The sequence below is a fragment of the Myiozetetes cayanensis genome, unplaced genomic scaffold (genome assembly GCF_022539395.1).
Source record: "Myiozetetes cayanensis isolate MyiCay16 unplaced genomic scaffold, myiCay2020 scf9, whole genome shotgun sequence".
In the NCBI taxonomy this organism is placed as follows: domain Eukaryota; kingdom Metazoa; phylum Chordata; class Aves; order Passeriformes; family Tyrannidae; genus Myiozetetes; species Myiozetetes cayanensis.
This window is the reverse complement of record NW_026088185.1, coordinates 31,981,073-32,005,359: the sequence shown is the minus strand read 5'-3', so window position 1 is coordinate 32,005,359 and position 24,287 is coordinate 31,981,073. Positions and strand designations below refer to the sequence as shown.

The 24,287-nt window shown below is 39.7% G+C and overlaps 1 protein-coding gene across 2 annotated transcripts in view; it reads right to left on the bottom strand.

The window, feature by feature from the left end:
- The window catches only part of MGAT5 (alpha-1,6-mannosylglycoprotein 6-beta-N-acetylglucosaminyltransferase), a 120,848-nt gene extending 97,272 nt beyond the window's left edge, over window positions 1–23,576 (bottom strand). For both annotated transcript variants that reach the window (XM_050340433.1, XM_050340436.1), the window contains exon 1: window positions 23,436–23,576. The gene's annotated coding sequence lies outside the window, so the exon portion shown is untranslated. The remainder of the gene's footprint in view (window positions 1–23,435) is intronic.
- Between the last annotated feature and the right edge of the window lie 711 nt (window positions 23,577–24,287).

Genomic DNA, 24,287 nt, shown 5'->3' with positions numbered 1-24,287 from the left:
CCTAGTGTAGTGGATGTGCTTAAACCCATGCAAACACGTACAAATTAAGCAAATGGTATTCCCACAAATACCCTCCTTTTGATGCCTCACAATCCAAGTTGTGTGATTAAAAATAAAATAAAAATTATCCAAACAAGGTGAGTATCTAGGCAGCATTGTCTCTTCCCTGTGACTACTGCCAGTATATCTGAACCAGGAAAGTAAAGAGCAGAAAGCTGAAGCTCCGTGTGAATTTATACAACATTCAGATCAACTGCATAAAGATGATTAAATAAATTTACCAAATCTCTACAACTCCAACTTTTTCAGATTTAAAACTCACAAATTAATCAAGTTCTGCAGGTATTTGATATTATTTATTTCTATATTGTGGGAGCAAATCAAAACCACAAGTCCACAAGTGATATACAGAAACTGAAGGGGAAAGAGGAGGGAAAAGGAAGGAAAGGAAGTAGATGTGTACAGTTGTTAAGGCAGTTCTGAAGGGCCAAAGAGGCACAGTGACAGATGATGCTCCATCTACTCCCAACACCTGACTGATGATGGTAGTTTTGGTTTCTTCACTGAACACACCCTCAATAACTCTCAAGTGTTGGTGTGGAAGGCAACATGGGGAAAAAAAGAAAGGAAAATAAAAGGGATAAGAACCACTCTTCTCTACAGACCCGCAAAGTTTGTCTTGACTTGCTTGGGAGAACTCCTGGGACTTGGCTGCTGCCTTTCATTGCTAACAGTGCCCACAGGACTGCAGCCCTTTCTGCTTTCAGGAGACAAGAGCATGGCTGTAACTGTGGGTTCCAGGATGCAGGGATGTCACGTAAGGCATGCCATCGCTCATGTGAATGTGACATCCTCCTACTCCCCTCCCTTTCACTTCAGCCCCCATTACCATCGACATGAAGATCTCACCAAGCCATTCTGAGAATTCTCTGTGTAATGGCAATAGAAGAGGTTTCAGTCTACAGAGTGTGTATTGCAAGGGCTCTTTTGAGGCAGCGAAACTTGGGGGGTACACACCTACAAGCTCAGTCCAATACACGTCCTTTCCTTGAAAAGGGTAAAACCTATCAATATTAGTAGGCCAAAACTGAAAGAAAACCCACAAAGTTTAAGCAATATTGTCAATACAACATGGTATTACTCATAAACTTTACATTTTCAGAGCAAGTTCACATTTCTCCACCTCAATTTTCCCATCATAGAGGGCACAGAAAAAAGGAAACTAAACAGCTACAGGAGCTACAATCCTACATATAATATTCCACTAAAGCTACAAAGGCCTTTATTTTTCTGCTACTTTACACACTTGACAAAGTTTAATAATAATTCCCAAAGGTGACCTCATAAATAGGACTGGTAAGCAGTATGGTCTCAATCTGCAGGAACAGGTGACAAAATGCTTACCTTCCAAATTAACACACCAAGCAGATGGCAACCCCTCACCGAGCGTGGAATTGAAGAACAAGGCTCTCTCTGCCATACGCTACAAGCACATGAAAGCTACTGCTAACAAGGAGAAAACATCTGGAAGATGGTGTTTATATATGGAACACAGTTGTTGAGTAAGCAAACGGAAGTGTGAATTTGCATTTGTTAGCTTATCCGTAGTCTGGCTGCTTTGCCATAAGGCAAAGTAAGAAAAATCCAGAATGAAAGACTCAAAACCTTCTTGGGGCGATGTGTACACAGTGTTTTCCCACACCTGTTTTAGAGAGAGTGTGCAAAATTGACAACTTCAATGGAAGATTTTATTTTTGTTTAAGCGTTAAAGAAAAATAGCATTTTTTAAACCTATGCACACAGCAAATCATTATGTAGCAGAAAGCCACAGCACGAGACAGTGTGAAATAAGCAAACAATCCACTGCGTTTTCTGTACACTTTCCAGTTTTAATTCTAAAGTAAAACAGGAAGAATTTAAGGGCCTATTGGTTTTCAGATGAAAATCCTATTCCTAAACAGGATTAGCTGGTAACCTAAAAATATCAATCAGTAATCTCCAAAAGTCATAAGTACCCCACAAAGTCCTATACCAATCACTAACTAAAAGAAATTAGGTCAGAATCCAAATCAGATCACACTAGAGTAGCATCAATCTTCTTATTTCAGAGCTGTCACATTTTAAATCTTTCATACAGTTGTCACATAAATTATTAAAAACAGAGATCTGCCTCTGAACAGAGACAAACCCAACATGACAATCTAGTTTAATGTTACGGTTTAAAAAAGGACATATTAAAAAGTTTATTTTCAGTCACTTAAGGCATTCATCTCTAAATGCATCCTGTGAAGCAAACAAACAAAGGCTATCTGACAGACTGCTTTAGTTTCCTTAAAATGACACGGGGTCAGGTAGCACTACTGCTGACACTGCAATGGCCTACTGCCCCTGTACCTTCCCATTCCTTATTTTCTAGATATAAAATATAATAATCAGCATATAATATCTGCAAATCTTCGAAATCTACTGATGTAAATCCACACCAAAAAAATCACTCTCTCTACTATAGACTGCTTTCTTTTTCACAATGACAATAGTCTTCTAAGATGCAGACCCCAGGATCCTACCTAGCATGTGAACCATTTGACCGTATTACAATAATTTGCATCTGGAAATCATTAGCTGTGCTGTTACAGAAGTGGCCACTTCAGCTCACATAAAGCTCCACATCTTGACTGACTGTCATTTGGGCAAGGAACTCAAAGATTCAATGAAAGCATCTCACTGGAACTGTGTTGCCAGAAGTGGCATCACTGACTTACTGACAACTATCACAATATTTAATGGCTTTTAAAGTTGGTGCAGTGCACTGACTGACACCAGCTGATAAGGAGAGGCAATAAGTAACTATGACCAGAAAACAAGGTTCAGCTACAGCTTTTAGATATAGGCTGCCTCTTTCCATAATGAGAAGCTGCATGCTATCCAAGTCCTATGACATCTTCAACTCTAAAATTCACACTTTATCTACAGACTTGTCAACAGAACCAAACCAACTGGGTAACTAATGGCAGCAAGTCACTTTAACACTCCTATTTTGACTAATTTTATGGTGACATTTATGAGCTGTAATAAGCTACATTAATCAGTGACATAAACCTACATAACACATAACAAACTAGAGGTGACTGCTAATTAAACAGTAGTTTAAATTTGTGCCATGCAGAATAGACCTCTTATTAAATACCACCATTTTTGACTTCTTATATAACAAGTTTCTGTCTATCCCTGGCTGAGTTACAATGATTATCACAAGACTGGAAACTCCTCTGGGAAGGGACATTCATTGACTGCAGTTTCAGAAAATACAGAAAATGTCATGAGAAAAGCCAAACGAAGTATTCACTCCTCACACACAACCACCAAAAAACCCCAACCAAAAACCAACAAAACAAACCCAAGGACCAAACCCTGCCCAGTGAATTAACCAGTGGCCACTGGTTCATCTTTGCTAGCAGACTCAAGCTCCCCTTCCTCATGTGCACTTCCTCAGAAGCTAAAGTATTCTCAGCATAACCTGGCATATGAGCAGTGCTCTGTAAACATGGGGTGCAACAAGAAGACAGCTGTACCACAGTATCAGTTGTACAAAGGGCACTGGATAAGCAGTTGTTTTGTTTGACTTCGTTCTGGTTTTCTCTCCCTTGGATCAGTTTGCTTGCAATGGACCATCTCTGCTAATTTTAGCTGCAGTCCTCAGTCATTCTGGATCAAGAGAAATCCAGCTACTTCCTCAGGAACCCATACTCACAGGCATATACCATCACACTGCTTAACTCTGAGCATGCTGACAAACCAAGTTTGCATATTCTTGCTACAGGCAACGTAGAGAAATCTTAGTACTCTTCATACCACAATATAGCAGTGATGCATAAAAAACAATCAAACCCTGAAGTGAAGAAACATTAACTTCATGCTCCCTTGTGATACAGCATTGTAGATATGGGAGGACAAAGCAAAAGCAGCCAACACTAACTCAGTTTGGATGCATGGCCCGAGGACGAGCTGTGTGACCCAACTTACACAGCCTGTCATGGAAAACATGAGGCCTTCTTTCTGGTAAAGTGGGCTGACAAAAAGGTTTGCCAAGACAGTTAAATTTCTTTGCTGCCACAGCTGTCAGAGAGCACTCCGGCTTGGCTTGTCACTTACCTTCAAAAACTAGAGGAGAAGTTCCGCCAAAAAAAGTTAAGCTCTTTTCCGCTTTTCTCCCCACCTCTCCCAGAGCTAAAGATTAATAAAAATACCATAGGAAACTCTAAAAGCCATCAACAAGAAGGAGGAATGAGTGCAAATAAAGACAGCAATGTAAAACCCAAATTGCAGGCAGACAACTGAACACAGTATCCAGGGGTTGATTTCAATATAAGCAAGGTTGCAAGAGCATCATGTTACAATCTAAGCCTTAAGAGCAAGTTTCTTTAGACAGTCATATCAAAATATTGATTTCCTAATCCAGGAAAGAAAGCAGCTCAGAGCTCCAGCTGAAACATGCCTGTCTGAGTAATCATCTAACCTTTGTCCACTGTTAAAAGCTTGATGGACTTTGTTAATGTTTATAATGCTACAAAGCATTAGGCCTCGGTGAGTCGCTTACCTCTTCATTTTGAAATGGGTACAAAGACTGATGTTGCTTTTCAACGAAAGAAACTTCTAAAACATCTTGTCAGCTCTAGCCAAATAAATGTTCTTCAGAAGAACTACAGAGCTCTTCAGTTCCAGAACAGTCCAGACACCATGATCCTAGAGCTACTGCTTCATGGGTTTATCCCTTGAAGAAAGTATTGTAAGTGACACAGCACCTGACTGGGACAACTCTGAAACAACCCTAACATTTCTCAGTAGTTACATCATGTCTTTTGTGAATCAAAACAATTTCACTAACGCTAATGTCAGATTTATCTTCTGACACAAAATCCACAGAACTCTGTTACAACTGCAAAGAATTACTTAGACCTTCACCGGCCTAACACCTTCTTTATCGACGATATTTAAACAAAACAGTACTGCTTTGACAAAGCACAGAGGTCAAATGAATTGGCTTATACAGGCCAGCTAATCAAGAACGTGCCAATGTACTGGGGACACCTTATCCTGAAAATGTATTAATAGTTGCTTGCCAGTCCTACTTCAAAGAAAGTTATGACTTGCACAGTAGCTAAGTCTTCCTAATCACAAACACACAACTTCCTTAACTCCTGGAAATGCGTACTCAGAGTTCAAGAGGGAAGGCGTGGAGACAAAGCCCCATACATGACTTGTTTTCTGCCAAGGGTAAAAAACATCAGGCATTCTCAAAAGGACTGAGATGACTCTGAATATTTTAGAGGAGGATATTCTGAGCACATTCAGCAAAAATCCACTAAGAACTCAGGAGTCAAAGAGAGCTTCCACAGCAATGATAATAGCTCCTTTCAAAAAAAAAAAAAAAAATCAGGGCAATTATAGAGGAAAAAGTGCATACACATAAGGAAATAGGACAGAACAGAAGAAAATAGTTGGCAGAATACCAAGATTTTTATATTCAAATTGGGAAATACATTTCCTTTATTTTCCTCATTTCTCTTGAGCTCTTAGCAATCTGTAATGTATTTTGCATCTTTGTAATATTGTTCTTAAGTTAACCAGGATTTACCAAGTGCTTTAAGTACATATTCTAACATTAGATATTTACTCCAAAACAAGTTGGTGGGTAATTAACTTTAGTGGGTAGTTTTTCTATCATCATAATTAAGACCTGGGAAAAAAAAAAAAAAAGGCTTTTTTGGAACTATATCAAACATAGTGAGGTCTGTTGTCTACATACTTCTTTGAAGGTCGTCATAATGGGCCATAACAAAGGAATTGTGACCACCTTGGTTAAAATCTGTTGAATTGTAAATAAAGATCACAACTGCTTATATTTGAGCTGAAGTACTTAGGTTGGAAAAAAGTATACATCCACCATCTGGTGCACAGTAATTACAGAAATTAAAACCACATTTCTGTGGCCTGCCTTTAACAATTTTTACTGATACAGTAATACTTGATCTTCTTAGGGAACATAATCTAAACTCATGCTGTTAAATGATCATAAGACTATCCACTGTATGGCGTAAGCAGTTCATTAAGCTGGAATCTTTAAAAACACTCGCTCGCTCCCTGGTAATAACAGAAACAGTTTCTGTAGGTTTACGTCATGCCGTTAAATTTAATCCACAGCCAAGGCAAGTTAATTTCACACCTGCTGAGCGATATCGTGATGGATGGCACCACAGCAGGTCATTAATTTTCCTTCCTTTTGATTAATTTCACACCATACACTGGACACAGTCTTTTGAGTTACGATGTCTGAGTGCAGTGCTCAATTCCTGCAAAGGTCTAAATAAGTTTCTGAGTGCTTGCCAAAATGCAAAGAACCCAGATGTGGCACAAGTGAAAGGAAGCTTCACTAGGCTTGGCACTGAACTCTGACATGGCTACAGGTGTGGCATCAGTAGTGCAAATAGCAGTGATACTACTAAAACAATCAAAAAGTTAAAATTTGGCACTTTTTTTGCCCCAGAAACCCTCGCATCATTTGGTTACTGACTTCTCCCCTAACAAGGCATAAAGATTTACTAGGACTACCATATCTCCTGTTAAAAAAAAAAAAGAAAAAAAAAAAAAGAAAAAAAATTACACTGGGTGAAAGAAGAGGAAGGAAAAAATTTAACATTCAAAGATGACAACAGCAGCCTCTGTTGCCACCAGAGCAGAAGGGGAAGCTGCAGGTCATTTTGTCCCTCTGTAGTCAGTGAAGACACCTGGGGCCTTTGGAGGTCTTGGGACCCACAGGAGAGGGTCCAGCCACAGCAGACGGCTGAGCTGAGCCGAGCCAACAGCTCACAGCGGAGGAACAGGCTAATCTCTCTCCACTTACCCTGCTGCTCCAAGCCGCTAACTCTCACACCCTCCTCTGTGCTAGATGTGCCAAATCCACAGATCCCTCGATGAGCTGGTTCAGATCATGAAAACAAAAGAAGCCTTTTTCTTACATTAGCTTTCCGCTTGTTTTGCAAACCAAGCTGTCTAACAGATGGGTCAGGTGTGTATCGGAGCTTGTGAAAATGAAAAGGAGAAATTATATCTTTTGGTAGCAAGGAACTGTTTATCTTAGCCCTTCTCCTCCTTTTAGGGAGTGATTCACAGCACCCGCCCCAAAAGCCTCATCCTCTCTATTGACTGTGGAAGGACCTGAGCTTCCTAAACTCAGATTAAGATGTGCTTTCATCCCTCCTTTTCCCTTTCTCCATGCACCCCAATAACATATAGCACAACTAATTATCAGGGAACCATTATGGCTCCTAACTCGTCCAAAGCTTTTTTTCTTTTGTTCTTACTTTCTGATCACGAAGAATAATATTTAGGCTGCTCATACTTACCAGCAGCCATTTTTTAATTCTGTGATTTGACAAATGTAAATCACATAGGACACGTGATTCAGTATGCATGGCTTAAATCTCTCGTGTGACAGGCTGAGGAGAGGAAGGCACAAGCTATTCTGGATCCATCTGTGCTAGCAGACTTCTCCAACCAGAAGTCACTGCCCCCTCACATCTGCCCATGGAATTAACCTGAGTGTTCCTTAGACACTTCAGTCAAAATAAGTTGGACGATAATTAATTTGCTATTTCATCTACCAAGCTGACGTGGATATTTTGATTAGCATAGTTCAAGCTGTATAGACTGGCCCTTCCATCAGGATTGCATGAATCTTTCCTAAAATCATTCTGCTGTCCTCTCCTGGTTCAGCATACCGACTGACATCACCACTTACTGCCAATTACTTGATCAAAGGCTCCGCATAAAGCTTGAACAGATGCTCATTTCATGTGTTATAATGGTACCTGTTAATTTGCCAACATGCAGTTTTCAGCATGAACTGAAAAATTTTACTGTCAACTCCTATAAAGAATCGAAACACAGGATGAACTTGAAGCTAGATTAGTAGGTCTTAGCTGCTGAATGGAAATTCAAAGTAAATTATCTCAATCATCAGAAGCTGCAAGCAACCCCCATTTCTGGCAACCAATTATGCCAATTCTGGCAGTCAGGAGTATCAAAGGAAGAGTTACAACTCCAACACCATTTGCAGCAGTATGTACTTCTTCCTCATCATCACATGGTTCCCACTATGAATGGGAAAGTGAACATTTCAGTCCTTTCCCCAGTTACCCAAAACACAGCACAAAAAAAGGAGTTTGAGAGAGAACCAAGTTTCTGATGTCTAAATTTTTGGATGTCTAGAGGACACCTAAGTTACTTGCCTTTGTATCTCTCGGTTCTAAAGGTCTGCAGAATAAACAATTTCCTTTCTACCTAAGGTCTCTTTGTAGTTGTTATCTCTCTGCCCTCCTTCTCCTACAGAAACACACAATCATGCTCCTCTTTCCTCAGTTTGGGTGCTTCAGGAAACCAAAAACCCAACATACAGGTCGTGCGCCTCAAACCATCAGCTTCCTCCCCTTCCCTGAAAAGGGTGGTACTTTCAATGAAGAGACACTTAATCTGCCTACATATCATCTGAAATTAGGAAAGAAAAGAAGCCCAACTCTCAAGTCAGGTCTTAAAATATTTTTTTTTCCATCTCACACAGATAATAAATAATTAAGGTGAAATTTCCCCTAAGTGCATAGATTAATGCTCACCAAATCCCTTTAATTATTACAGCAATTTGTGAACTAAAACCTAAGTGCAATAAAGAATGAATTTTAAATTGCTATATGTTTGCATATATTCATTATGCACATCACCGTATGTCAGGCAGAATCTCTGAAGGTAAATCTCAAACAAGTGATTACCACTGAAGCAACATGATGGAGAATAAAGTAGACAAGTGATATATTTAACTTCATCCTATCTGTGTCCCTAGAGGAAAGTGTTTCTTCTAGTGTGGGAAGTGGAGGGGAAAAAAAAACCAAAAAGCCTAGAAAATTAAAGCATGTTTTTCCCCAATACTAATGACCCACTTTAAATAGTCTTATGTAACTATAAAATGAGATTATATTTGCCTTGTCATGGATTTAATCTTATGTTTTTTAGTCTGAACCACGTTAGAAGGTTATTTACCTCACTTGCCTACCACAGTTTTCTGAACTTTCTCAGTTAAAAAAATACAGTCCCTCTCCATCTTTTCAAACCAATTAAATAAAAAAAAAAAAAAGACAAACCTGGTGAGGCAATTTTGCACTTGGCTGAACTGTACAAGGATTATATAATCTGAAGCTCTGTAATTATGTTAAATACCTGTTACCCTCTTCTGAAGTTTTCAGCAGCCCTGGAATTCCCCCACGTGTGCTCTCCAGCGTGTTCTCAAGCATGAACAATGAGCTTTCCCCCCTCCAACTCTGGGAACACAAGTCAGTTCTTAGAACACTTGGCATATCAGCTCAAGCACTGTCATTAAATGAAATGGTTTTCCAAAAACAAGCAGAAACAGATCCACTTTGGTAAGTATTTGCTAAAAAAGGGCACATAAAACTTAGCATTCACAAATCTCTACCACTGCAATTAGAAGTCAGTCTAGGAGTTGTTCATAGTTATATGGATGGAAGAGAAAAAAGTGTTCCTTTTTGCAGAAATGCTTGCTGTGTACCAACTAAAAGCTCCTTCACACACTAGACAGACATTAATATAATTTGAAAATACCCCACATGTACAACAAAATATCCACATATTTGTCAGGCATTATGTGAATAACAGGAACAAGATTTACAAGGAAGTTAAGTCAGAATTCCAAGGTCCACTCAAACACATTAGGCCAGTATTTAGCTTAGTTCTCTTGTCTTTCAACAACACAAATGCATTATAAGAATATAAATGTAAGCATCAAGGCTTTCTTCCTCCTTCTCCACAACATTAAAAAAAAAAAAAAAAAAAACCCTTTAAAAAACACTTCCTAAATAGCATCCTAAAGCCATATGGTTTCCAGAATCAGAAAGGAAATTCAATAGGAAATACTGTCCATCTCCAGAATGGTGACAGTGAAAAACTGAGTATTTTGATCTAACAAGATCCAAATTATCTTCCTAGAACCAAGTTCATATTAGCTAGGTAAATGCCCATGACATGAAATAAACCTACAACCCTTAGACATGAAAACTCATCTATAAATCCACTTCCAGACAATGCATTTGAAAATTCTTACAATCCAGCAGTTAATGTAAATGCACAAGGCTGCCAAAAAGATCACTTGCAGTTCTGACAGAATTTAAATGGTCTTGAAACAGTACCATAGTACCAGCAGAGAGTAAACCAGAGGCCACTACACTGACACTACCACAGATGAATGGATTTCATTACTGGTCAAACCTAACGAAGAGAAAAAGACAGGCACAGAGGAATAGATTTTCTAGTATTATGAACATACTCTTCCCTTTCAACTCACTGGGGAAAGGTGCTGGCAAATGTGTCTTTAAAAGCTGATACAAAAAGCCTTCCTCAAGTAGATAAATGTGCACTCAAGCCACGTGTGTGCAGAGGACAGCAGTAGCTCTAATTGCATGAGTCAGTGGCTGGAAGAGTTCAAGGCCAGGTTGGACAGGCCTTGGAGCAACCTGGCACAGTGGAAGGTGCTCCTGTCCATGGCAGGGGGTTGGAATGAGATGATCTTTAAGGTCCCTTCCAACCCAAACCATTCTGTGATTCATTCTATTAGGAGGTCTGGTCTTAAAGAAAAGAACTGTTCAAGCTACTAGCCTGACAAAATAAAGAATAATTGTTTTCAGTAACATTTTCCTCTGTATTTCAGAGGAATATGATATTTCTTCCTACAGCTTTTATCAATAGCTTCCAGACTTTACTACAATTTAGGTTGCTGTTTTAATGCTGAGAAAAGTCGTATCCTACAGTTTGGACCCACCACATGACTTGAGGTTTAGGTCTGCTGAGTGCTTTGGAAGTCATCTCTTATGTTCTTATAATAACTATTTTGATCCAAAATTGTTATTATAAGTAATTAAGTAATTTTGGTATATGAATTTTTAACTACTTTATTTTCCAAATCTCAGAAAATATTTGACCTTCAAGACAGTTGAGCAAATAAATTGTTTTTCCCATAGTTAAAGGTTTCATTTAACTCCTAACCTTTCTCCAATTAACTGCATTCTTCCTGCTCTTCATTCCCAAGTTTGCTTTACCTTAAAGAGCAGTACCTGAGCACTTAATTTAATGACTCCTTAAGAACAACTTCAACACCCTGTAAAATTCTTTAGAATTGGAAGGATTTTTCTTTCATTTAGTTTAAAAAATAAAAAGCAAAACTGAATATTGTTTCACGTCTTTTAAGTATCTAGCTGCCAAGACATTCACAATTCCACATTAGACACCTAAAATCTGTTTACAATGAAAGTTCAAGGAAGGACTCAAAATAGCCAGCTTACAAAACAAGCAGCTTAATTATGAAATTAAAACTTAGCACAGATTTACCAGACATTTCAGAAGATAGTATTTTAAACATTGTTTAAATTCAGATTTATTTGATGCCTTGTTCTGCTTTCCTACATTCTAACAGACCACTGAGAAAATATAAAGTGTCAAAACTTACATTTTATCCATAATACTTTCATTTGTTTATCCTGGTTGGCTTTTTTGGGATATATAATGATAGCCTTAGATGAGCTCTAAACTATACAAATGTTTAGAATAATCAAGCCAAATACATCATTGCAATAACAGATTGAATATATTGGAAAAAAGTGGAAGTTAATTCTGGTGCAAATAACCCCCATGGAAAAAAAAAAATAAATCTGTAGATCTGGACAAACTACATGACACTTGTGGATTACCCACTTCTTCAATGTGCTACTTTCATTTTCTGTAGATTCAGAGCTTGTTGAACACAGGTAGCAAGTCAGACCTTCAACAAAAATGGCCTCAATCATTGGAAACAGCTTCTTGAGGTCAGCTGAAAAAGCCTCATCAGAAAAAAAAAAAAAAGATAAAGAGGATCTGTGTGAAAGTTATTGTTGTGACAAAGATGCAAGATCAACTGGCCCTTTGAAGGCATGCAATCAATGCTTGAAATCACCTGTTTTCATAAATAGGTAATGAGCAATCCAACAGAAAGGTTTGAGTTCATCTTGTGTCTATCATTAGCTGATTATAACAAAGATTCAGCACAACTGCACATACACCGTTCAGAGACTTCATCAAGTTTGACTTAACTGTACAGAAAAAAAAATATCCATCCAGGCTCGGTGGGTGGGTGGGGCAGGATGAGGGGTTCTATTTTAGTCCAACACTTGAAGTCAAGGAGTTCAGTAAATAAGGACATTTCCTAACTGGTTTAATAAAGAATCAGGTTACACCAACTGAAAAAGAACTTCAGAAGTACACTTTGGGGGATGGGAAGGAATGCACGAGATAAAGCTTATGTGCAATGTGCGTTAAAAAATTTTAAGTCATATGATGAAATCTCATCCTTGAAGATGAGATGTTTGGAGTAAAAAGGCAAAAGTCACTCAGGAGTCTGGATTGAGATGGAAATCATGGGGGTTTTTTACACACACAGCATAGGACACAGACAGCCGTCCTCACACATAACTGAAATCCTGCTTGACCAACAGCTAAAACCAACACAACACCAAAGCCAAAATAAGAAAATTCATTGAGAGATAACTGAATTATAACACACCTTCTGAATAAGAGATTAAATCCACTGAAATCTTCACAGCCTAATAGAAGGCTACTTCCAGTGCTGAACAGAATAGAAAATACATCTGCTGCCTGCATAGCTCCTGAAGGCCAAATGAAAAGACAGCACAACATGATTTAGCCCTTCAGTCTTGTAGCGTGTGGAACAGCAGAGGCAGTGAGAGAAGCAATAATCAAGTAGCAGAGACAAAGAAACATGCTTCAAATGTGTGATTCTTTGATTCTGTTTGAGTTTTACAGCTCAAACACTGGTGTACTTTCCCTGACAGTCTAAATAAATTTTATTAAGAAAATAAAGACCTTCACAACCTAATAAACTGGACAACCATTAGCAGTGTGCTCAGCCACACACCCAGGACAGTGAGACTGTATTAGGGGAAAAAAAAATAAAAAGCATAATAACAACATTTGACAGATTTCTTCCTCAATTTGTCAAGTTCAAGGATGAAAGAGCCAGTCAGTAAAAAATAAACAATGAAAAGGTTTTAATTCTGCATTTTTCTGGCCTGGACAAACATCTTTATCCTGAGCAATAGGCTTGATCCCCATAGTACAGGCAAGGTAGACACTGCAAGGTTCCTGGAGTAATTTCTGCCAAACTACAATGCTGCATCAGCAGCCATCTTAATTAAATGTCAAATTTTAGTTATTTAAAGAATAAAGTGGGTGGCATATTTAAAAATACTCTGTAGCTTGTCAAAGGGCAACAGTACACCTTCATTAAAAAACTATTTTCATAATACACATCCAAAATCAATAGTGTGGAATCTGAGTTGTTTGTCAGGAATTTATACAGTGAGAAGGTTGTTTTTTTTTTCAATGTTGGATAAATAAACATAAAAATATATATTGAAAATACTTAAACAGACTAAGTCTTTTGGCAAAAAAACCCAAACAAAACAACAAACAACTACATAATTTACTACATAAATTTACTACATAAAACTGGGGCCATTTAACCTACTGGACAGAGCATTAACCAATATTAACCCTCTGAATAGCTAACATTTTAAGAAGTAATAAGAACACAATCTTCTAAATTAAACTGATGTTCAAACACCCCAAGCCAGCACTGTCACTGAAAGCTGCATCATTATCCTCCTCCAGCCTCCTTGGCCAGCCTGTATGGCTGGAAGGTGAGGCCAGGAGGGGAATGTTGTCATTCTGAAACATGAACAGCCAAGTGCCAGAAAGCCACAATAGTTTGTCAGCCAGTTCACTGCAGTGGCACGTAAATGCAGTGATAGGAAATGGGGAGGGATTGGTGTGAGGGCACAAATTTCATCTAACTGCAGTTTGGTGAGGACCAGGAAGACTAAAGACATTTCCACATAAAAGCACCAACAAGTGCTGGTGTTAATTCTCCTGCATCAGAGAACAGAATATTTGATTAGCACAAGGTACTACAAATTATAAAACAGTGATATAATAATACTGAATTACACAGAGTATTCTGAACACCATATCCTGAAGTACCAAGTTATCAGCTGGGCAACTAGATTCAAGTTTGCCATATCCACCAGGAATAACACTCAAGGGCAGAATAGACCTGAGGTACAAACAACAGTCTGACTGGAGACCAAGACAATTCCATCAAAACTGAATACTAACAGTGGATGGGGAAAAAAAAATCCATACTTCAAGTACACAGGATGCAGAAAACTTGCACTTCAAATGTAGGGCGGCAAAAGGCCCCTGCTAATTTACATTTTTTTTTAAACTACAAATAATGAGAAAGCAGATTCTTCAGATCTCCACCTAAACCCCCTTTTTAAGTCTACGTAACACAAAATTTATGTAGAACGATTTTCCTCGTATATATAAATTACAAGACTATTTTTCAAGTATAGCTTTTTTAAAAGCAATCTTTTTTTTTTTTCATTTGTAATACTCACTGTTTTCTTTGCTCTAGATGTGACCACTTACATGCCAATATCTCAGTAAGTAAGAAAGTGTTCTTAGACATGTTTTAAGTGACTTAACAGTGGCATTCGTCTCTAACACTACACAGTTCACAAGCTATGCAACTGGTACATATGGAAACTACGATGCCAGGAAATGAATCAAGGTACAGGGACTTAAATAGGAGCTGAACAGAAGCTAAACCTGTTACAAGCATTTGCTGTGCATCAGCCAGTACAACCCTCAAAGGAAAGTTTAAATGCACACTTGGGCCTCATTGTACTAGTTTCAACATACAGAGCCAGAGGTTTAAACAGCATCAGCTCCAAAAGAGCTTAAGCAAACTGCAATATGCCTTTTACACCAGTACAGAACTTTACCCACTGCAGTTAAACTCTTCACTACATCACTGTAAAAATCCAACCCTTTCACCACAGGCTGGTGGCAAACTGAATCCCTGCTGGTAATTTATCAACAGTGCTGCAACAACTGCTCACTTACTGGATGTTCGGGAGCCAGCCTGGATCAGCTACTGAACTGAAATTCCAAACTTCCAGTGGGCAGGTACTATTTTCACTGAACTTCATCTCAGATGCAAGTACGCAGCAATTTGTACTGGACTTCAGCAGAGGCACCAAGTCCTCAAGCATCTTCCAGCCCAAAGCTCTTCCTTGCTCCTTCAAATATTCTTTAACTTAACTTGGTGAGAATTTTGGTATGGTCAGGTCAGGGCAAAATTACTGTAACCTTTTCCCCAAAGGAATCATAGGTAGTCCTATCAGGTTATCAATCTGGAACCCAAGGAGAGTCACTTCAGAGAATGAAAGGCTTCACAAAGATTAATAACTGGAGCCAAAAAAAAAAAAAGATTGATACACTGCCCAAGAGGTCTCACACCACCGAGATCCAGATTCAGTCATACGTCAAATCCTTTAGTCAAACTAAAAATTCACGCAACCCGGTTTCATTTCTCACATCATTAAAAAAATTCAAAAGTTTTTTATTTTATTGATTATTCGATTTCTTGAAAACACATGAATGCTAAGCTACTGAAAAAAAAGTAGGGAAAGTATTCTAACAAGAAATTTAGATTAACTTACCTATAAAGATTAGAACTTATCTTTCAAGATAAGTTAGGCTAACGAAACAAAGAATTTTTTTCCTATAAATAAACTCTACTGGTATTTAACAAAGTGCCTATTAGAAATAATCTAATATTTTAATTTAAAGCATTACCATAAATATATTTAAAGTATAACCATAATGTATGGTAACTTGATTACAGGCTCTTAAAATTGGGCCAAGTATTCAAAACTGGTTGATTTTATCTATAAGTAAAATAACTATTAGCTTGAGCAGAAAAAACACTGGAAGTATTCTCCTCCTGAACGTTTTTTTTTGCAGTCTAGTAAGTGACAAGCAGCTGCATAACACAAATAGATGTGAAGTGTAAACAGAATGATACTGCATTTCACCATGCTCTTGGAGGATCAATAATACTGATTGAGAAACTGCATTTCATGAAAAGAAATACAGGGAAGTAAACTGTTCATTTTTACAAGGACTTAGAAAACCAAATCAATGTGCTAAGGGACTGATTGTAATAATGTAATTTTAATAATGTGGTCAAATATCCTGTAAAACCTAGACTGAAGTCTGAGTGGCAAAATTGAGAAATCTTTTTTTACCACTCCACAGAGTGTTCCCCATCCTTTTGCTGTTCTGTCAGATCAGGAAACACAAATACCGATTTTGCTGACAAAAATCTTGCCAAAATATAGGAATAGCAATACTTAATTAAATCTAGGAAGAAATAAAGCATTAAATATTCTAGTTTGGCTACAAGTCTATTCAAATTTAATGCCCAAGATCTAAATTTACTTTGACTTACAGACAAACACTTTAGGTGCTTCAAAAGCCTTTTTCAAACAATTCAATTTGTGCAGTACTCCAAACACTTTTTTCAGATTTTTCCTGATCTCTCTGGAACTTTTTTTCATGATCCCTGCAATAGGAGTAAATATTTTAAAATTTCCTACTTTATCTTCCATCAACACACAGAAACTGAGAAATACTCATTTTTCTGCTCCTACTCACTGCTTGCAATGGTGCCTTATTTGGACTGCTTTCCTACTTGTTTTTTAAGCATCTTATTGCTAGCCAAGGAATAGCCCCATTCATTTTGCAGCCCCTCTTTCTGCCAAAATCAACTGTGAACGTGCTATATGTCTACCACTGGCCAAATGCATTTTTGTCAGGGTTGTGAGAGTGTTTCAGAAGCCGAGAGGCTGGAGGGTTTTGGAAGCGTGCCTTATTTTGTGTGTGTGTGTGTGTGTGTGTGTGCCTTTGTGTCTGAAGTAGGTAGGAAAGTTTATATCCAATACAATGTATTAGAACCTACAGAGAACATTGCTGTCAGGTTCCTTTATCTTTACAGCAGGAGTTTGCCAAACAGGGGTGGAAGTTCCTCCGTCAAGAATATTTCATGTATTTGCTAGGCCTGAAGTACATCTGTCTGTTTAGCTTCTCTCTGCCTCCTTTTTTTTTTTTTTTTTCCCCTCAGGGAGAAAGCCCCTTTGCCAGGTGGCTCAAAAATTCCAAGATCAGATAAAAAAAACCCCAAATTAATAAACACACAGCAAGATACTACTCTATACTCCTTCTAAGAAAAGGGGACCAATTTTATGCGCAACTCTTACTGACACAAGACAGAAAGAAAACTCATCCTGAGAATCTGAGGTGATGAATATCTGGTTGCTGATGTCTGATGAATGTTTCTAGACATATTCTATGTTTTCTGTGTATATTGCTATTTTAATTATTAAAACCAGCAAGCTTCAATTACATCAAGACAGAAATGAGCATAATCAAACCCGCATCACGAGAAGCAAATCACTACATGTTCATGTTACTTGGAGCAATACTTTGGGGGCATTAGCACTGGAAGCATTTCTTCTGGGCAGAAGAGCCTTCACACTACAGTGCACTGAAACAGTGTGGGACTTTCATTTTACAGTTAGGTCATGCAAACACTTTCACTCAGCATTCAGTACAACCTTATTACAGTGCCTCGGTATGGAATGAATAAACAATGTCCAACCTGGATAACCACCAGGTTAGAAACATTCCTCATATTTATTCCAGCTTTTGGTTTGTGGTTTGGTTTTTTTTAAAACTTCCAGAGAAAAAGTAACAAATTGGTATGACTGAATTGGATACAAAGGTGTAGTGGTACAGCATAAAACTTTCTTGAGCAACTTAGAAGTAGTATTTTCACTCTTCTCAATCTACAGTATAGAAAACTAAGTCACTGCACAAACTCTACTTGAACAGGGCCTATCAAGAAAGACTCACAGAAGTTACTTAAAAAGCTTGTCAGGAGGTAGATAATCTGTTTAAATATTTTTGTTATGAATACCATACCATACCATATCAATGTTCAAATTCACTGAATGGAGTTATGTATATTTTTAACTCATGTATCCCACACAGACAAGTTTTATGTGACTAATGAAATGTTTCTGATAGACCACATATTTTTCACTTTATTTTACCAAAAAAAAAAAAAGGTCATAACAGCAAAGAAAATACAAGTTTAGTTATGTAGGTCCTTAATATTTGAAATTCTGTTCTAGGTAGATTACACACAGAGTTCAAGGGAAACTTCCAAAAACTGCATTGAACTGTATTATTTCTCAGCAGAAAAGGAACAAACAGGCAGAGAAAGGGAGGGGACAGAATTTAAAAAAAAAAAAAAAAAAAAAAAAAGGGAGGGATAAGACACAGCATTTTAAACTCAAGAGAACTACTGCCTAAGTGAATATAAGCAGATGCCTTTGTATTAACAAGGATCTTGTAAGAATGTGTAAATCCACTCTAGCCACACACACTGCAGACAAGAGGACTATCACATAATATGGCAGAGTCCAAAGGTTCAGAATCTTGAAATGGCAAATGGCCAAAAAGCATCCAGTTCACAAAATATAACCTTAGGCAGGCACGATAATTCACTGCACCTTGCACCTTTTATGACAACTTAAAATCACAAAATCATTTAAGGTGGGAAAGGTATTTGAGATCTCCGAGTCCAAACATCTACACGTCCTTTGAATACTTCCAGGAACGCTGAGTCAATCAGTCCCCTGGTAGCCTGTTCCAGTGCCTAACAACCCTTTTGGTGAAGACATTTTTCCTAGCATGCAATCTACTACTTGATTAGTAGCTTTATGAGAATGCTTTGCTAGGACCTCAATACAGGTTAGTGTCATGAACCAGTCATGGTGCATTTACGAAGAGAGGAACGCAACCCTAACAGGTAATGGAAAACAAGCAGCAATAAACGTCATTACCTAACTCAACCAAGAGGGGAAAAAAGGCTTTATTGTAGGGATAAATAGACTAAACTATTCTAGGGAGACATATAGGAGCACATTACATGTCAAAAATTATATATATAAATAAACACAACAAACTACATGACCCATGAGCGACAACCAATAGAAATAAAATCAGGTTCAGCCTGCTACTTATAATCTAGGAAAATCCCTTTGTCTCAAGGACAAGGTCAAAAGAGGTGGTTGATAGCTTTGAAAGATTAGAGGCTTTCATTAGGATATAAAAATCAGTAAGACAAACGTCAGTAGGTTAGATTAATAACCAAGGTTAAACAGTTTGAAATGCCTGTGGGATGTATGAAGAAATACAGCTAGCTAACAGGAATAAGAGGTCCTTGTGAGACTCAAAGGGCCAGGATCACAGGATTCTTCACTCATATAAACCATAAATAATAAATCAAATGAATCACACCATTGACTTAAGCTTTCCACTTGAAAAGGAGTTCGCTACTTAAGAGTACCCTAAGAGGGAATCCCTGTGCCCCAAATTAATTTCCTCTCCTTTGTTGACTGCAGTGTCTCCCCAGTACACAAGCCAACACAGATGTACTGTTATGCCATTGCTTTAGCAGAAGTCTCTCAAAGGAGTTACATCCTGGTCTGAGTGCACAGATACACCTTGGGCTGGAAGGACTGACCTGATTAAAGCCGACCAGACTTCTCCTCGTGGGAAGGTAAGAACAAAACCCCACAAATTCATCTCAAGACAGCTGAACCATTCCAGCTTAAACAAAAGAATAAGGCTATCCACTCTGATAAAAGTCTGCACTGTCACAAAAAGCCACTGCCTCTTACGTGGGAGGCTGTGTCAGCACTTGTGTCACCAGTTCTTCAATGTCACCCATTACGAGAGCCTATGTTAGTATCCGAAATTCTTCAACTGGATTAGCCTAAGTTTGTACAAAACTCTTTGCAGCCACGAGTTACAATATGTAAATTACTGATTCACATGAACAAACCAGAAATTGTAAAAAAAAAAAATAGGGTCAAAAGTGATGGAAATCAAGCCACTACTAAAACACAATCTGAATGAGATTTATTCCTCACAGAAGTTATACTTCATTACATTACAGATGTGGGCTCTTCAAGAAATGAAAGTGAAACAGGTAAGGACTTTCAGAAGTGAAACTTCAGTATTCTATGCCAATAATAGGAGGCTTAAAGAGGGTTTTGAGTGTGCATGCATACACACAGAGGCAAATACAAAGTTCCACTTTTTCTTTTGAAGTATGGAAGATGAGACTTGTTAGGTTTTGGTTTTTTTTTGTTTATTTAAGTTCATGTGCATATGTGGTATATGAAACATGAAGATGCACAAATATTAACTCTGCCAAACTAGAGAGGAATAAACAATGACCTTATTCCACTCCAGCTGAGAATTTTTTGAAATTGAGGATGCAGTAATTGCAAAACTGCCTGATTCCTGAAAAAGTTTCCACTCATCAGATTCCCAGCTGATTAGCAGTGTGCAGCATGTTCATTTCCTTCAGCAGATGCTTCCGATCTTCGTTACCAAGAATTGCTGCTGGAGTACTGCTCTGGTTCCAAAAGAGGCCAAGCAGAAGAGTTCAGTAGACACTTTGGGAATAATATAACTGAAAATACTACCAGCACCTAGCACTCTGATATTCATCAGTGTATTTCTTTCCACCCTCTATTTAAGAGACTACGCAAACACTAAGTCAATCTGTTGGCAAACAACCATAATGTTTGCCACTGGATCTCCCTTATGACAGCTCTTCCTATCAAAAAAACTGAACTAATTCTCCCATCCTCTCATGGAATACTAAGACAGTCTCCTTTAGATCTCAATCTGCTCAAAACATGTACACTGTACTCACATAAGCCTTCAAAACACCTACTACATAACTAACAATCAAGCTACAATACCAGCGAAGGACAACAACAATGACTCCAGAAGTTCCAATAAAATTTCAAAGCCCAGATGAGGAAGAAAACTGCATACTAAGCTATTTTATTCAAAAGAAGCAAAACCAGAGTGAACTTGTTAGATGACGGCAGCATACAACACCAAAAAACGTAATGCTGTAAATAAATTAAAAATTAAATAAAATTCAAACTTGAAGGGAAACAAGTACTAATAAAATCCCACATATTATTTCAAGCATAGAAGTTAACAGTATAAACCTTTCTTTTTTATACAAGGGAACAGAAGGGAATCTGGTTGGAGGGAGATGACTTAAAACTCGAGAGCAATTGTCTTTATTCAAAGTCATTTTAAGAATTCAGAACACTTCATTATTTTGCCAGATTCTATTTCATGAAGCAGATTAAGGATTTTACATGATTTCCACCCAGTGTTGCTGGCTGCTTCCCAAGTTTTAGGCAGTTTAGTTTGGGGAGCTTAAACAACCTGATCTTCTTATATTCAGCATTCAGTCACTTTGTCTTTCAGCATCTTTTCAGTCCAGGCTGTATAAGCTGCCTTCCTCCGGGACAGCAAGATGGATTTATCACCCAGAAAAGAAGAAGCATATGTTCTTATTTAATCCTTATTCTGTTCGTACAAAATAAATCCATATTCTACAGAAGAGCAACAGAAAACAGTGTGCACACATGAAATCCTGAAGCATAGACATTCTTTTCACTAAACATACTGTTCCATGGCTATTTTAAGAGTAAACTACTCCCTACATCATCTCATACAGGTAAAGATCAGGAAGCAGTAGTGAAAGTTACCCTGTACGTAACAAAACCATCAAAAAAAAAAAAAAAAAAAAAGAGTGAAGTTTTTTTTCTCCTACTAATACGCTTGGTACAACCAGCACTAATTATGTGAACTGTGGGTGCTGCAGTCAGGAGAGTTTCTCATGAAGTGCAGTCAGAGTCATTGCAGAGAGATGAAGAAAGAAAAAGGTAAATCAACCATTCTGGCTAAATTGAACTTCGTGTCCCCAGGCAAAATGGTTTCAATAATAAAAAACAAGAACGAACTGGTTCCTCCTTTTTTGAAAGCTTTTTATGAAACAGCAGAAGTATTTTGAAAGAACAGAGATCACCTCATTGATTTAGGAGCAAAGACATACCCACAGCCTGCAAGCAACTTCTAATGCTGTTCTCCTGAGGACAAAGATTAGCAGACTGAGCACCACTGATTCCCTCTACCCTACTTGCATTTTCTACACACAAAGCTGTTTGCACAAAGATAAAGCATTTGCACAGCACTAAGTCAAAATTCATTCCTGTATTTAGGATTATGAGTCATGCTGAAAAAGCTATCATACTATTTCATGGGGACAAGGTGACAGAGCTTTTTAGACAAATAAGACTGTATAATAACATGAATCTTAAGGGTGAGCCTTCGTTTAAAGAGTATTCTACCAGTGCTTCAGTTACCAAGAGAAATTGATGTAACAAGACCTAATGCAAGAATCAAGAATTCACTTTCTCAGGTTTGCTGACAACAATACTAGAAAGAAAAAAAATACTCTCAAAAGATGAGATTGATATTGTACCACATCTGGAAAAGATGGAACTTACAGTCCTTATGCTAACAGGAAGAAAAGCCTCTACCAAGATTTAGTTCCTCAAAACTCAGTGACGTTTATTCTCCCCTAAATATACTAAAAAGTAAGTCTACCTCAAACAGCTGCTAAAACTCAAGGGAGACAATAAAACGGGCCCCATAAATACTTGTTTAATGTAGGTCTGCACACCTAGGCAATCACATCAGGTCAGTCCCTGATTCTCAGAGACAAGACAAATCTCTGCGATCAAACCACAATACGACGCTGATGTGTAAGAAATAACGAACCTGGCAAATGAAAAGCGCTGTTATTTTCAGTCTAAAGCTCAATGCATCTATGGAGGAAAAAAAAAAAAAAAGTAGCAGTCATGGCAGCCCAAGGCACATTTGGCAAAGAGATGACAGCTTTCAGGAACCTTTTTTTCAAATTCACTTCCTAGAGGTTCACAAAGCACTGGAGAGGAAACAAAACCAGCAGCCGGGTGGAACCGAGAGCTGGTAAATGGCATCGTCAGGGGCAGAGATTTCAACAGACTCTCGCCCGGGGTTCATCCTCCCACCCACCGCACCGCCACCCGCGCTCGCCAAAGCCACCCACCGCCGCTCCGCGCCCGCGGGCGGGCACCGCGGGGCTCCCGGGGCCGCCCCCTCCTCCGCAGACCCCCTGCCCTCCCCTCCCCTGCCCTGCCCTGCCCTACCGGGCCGGGGGGCGCCGCCGCCGCTCCCCGAAGGTCGTTCCGCAAGGTGACGGGGGCGGCCGGGCCGCGGCGAGCACGGGCCCCGCCGCTCCGGGGCGGCTGAGGGGCGATGCCCTCCATCCCCGCCGCTCCGCACCGCGGGCGATGTGAGCGCGGCGCTGGGGCGTCTGGCGGCCCCTTCCCCGGCGCGGCGACCCCCGCGGCGGGGCTGGGCGCGGAGGCGGCGGCGGTACCTGCGCCCCCCCCGGTCCCCGCAGCCCCCGCAGGGTCCCAGCTCACCTGGCGGCGGTGCCCGCAGGTCCCCGCGCCCAGCGCGGCGCAGCGCCCATGGCCGAGCGCGGGCGGAGGCGCGGCCGCGCCCGCCGGGGGACGGGCCAGGCGGGGGCGGGCGGGCGCCGGGGAGCGTCTGCAAAGTGCCGGCCGCGCTCGGGGAGCGGGAGCGGGGAGGGAGGGGCGGGCGAGGAGCGGAAACGCCTGTGACAGGCGCAGGCAGAGCGAGGGAGCGTCTGCAAAGTGCGCGCCCGGCGCGGGGGCGAGGGGGAACCTCCCGGGCTGCGGGGACGGGCACCGGGAATGGGGGTGAGCAGGGGGCACCGGCACCGGCACCGCCGCGGTGAGTCCGCGGGGGCGGCTCCCGGCCTCCTCCGCCTCCCGCCGGCTCGGCCTCCTCCGCAAACGCGTGAGGTCGGGCGCGGATCCCGGCTCTGGCGGCGATGCGGTTTTGTCCGCGCTGAGCGGACGCATTGCATCAGCCGGCGTTTCACTGAGCGTTAGACACAGGTATTTTTATTTATTCATCCACTTAGGTTGTCTCAAGAACACTCTCTACAAGCTCCTAGAAGTTCGCTTCTGAGAGCCATTAGCGCAAAAAAAGCTACTGTTTTTTTGCAATAAGATGACTCTATTTTGTAGCGGCGAGACGGTCTCTATTTAGCACAGCTTCAGAGCGGTCTGTTTTCCCAAGCCTGCATAATAGCTAATAGAAGCTGGGTGACATCTCGTGGCCAATCGTGCTCCTGGATAGAGGCTTCTTTCACTAGAAGAGGAGATCAAGATAAAAGTAAAGAAAAAAAATGTTTCTGCTTACCTCCACATTATATCTAATATAAGTTAAAGGCACGTAGGTATAGG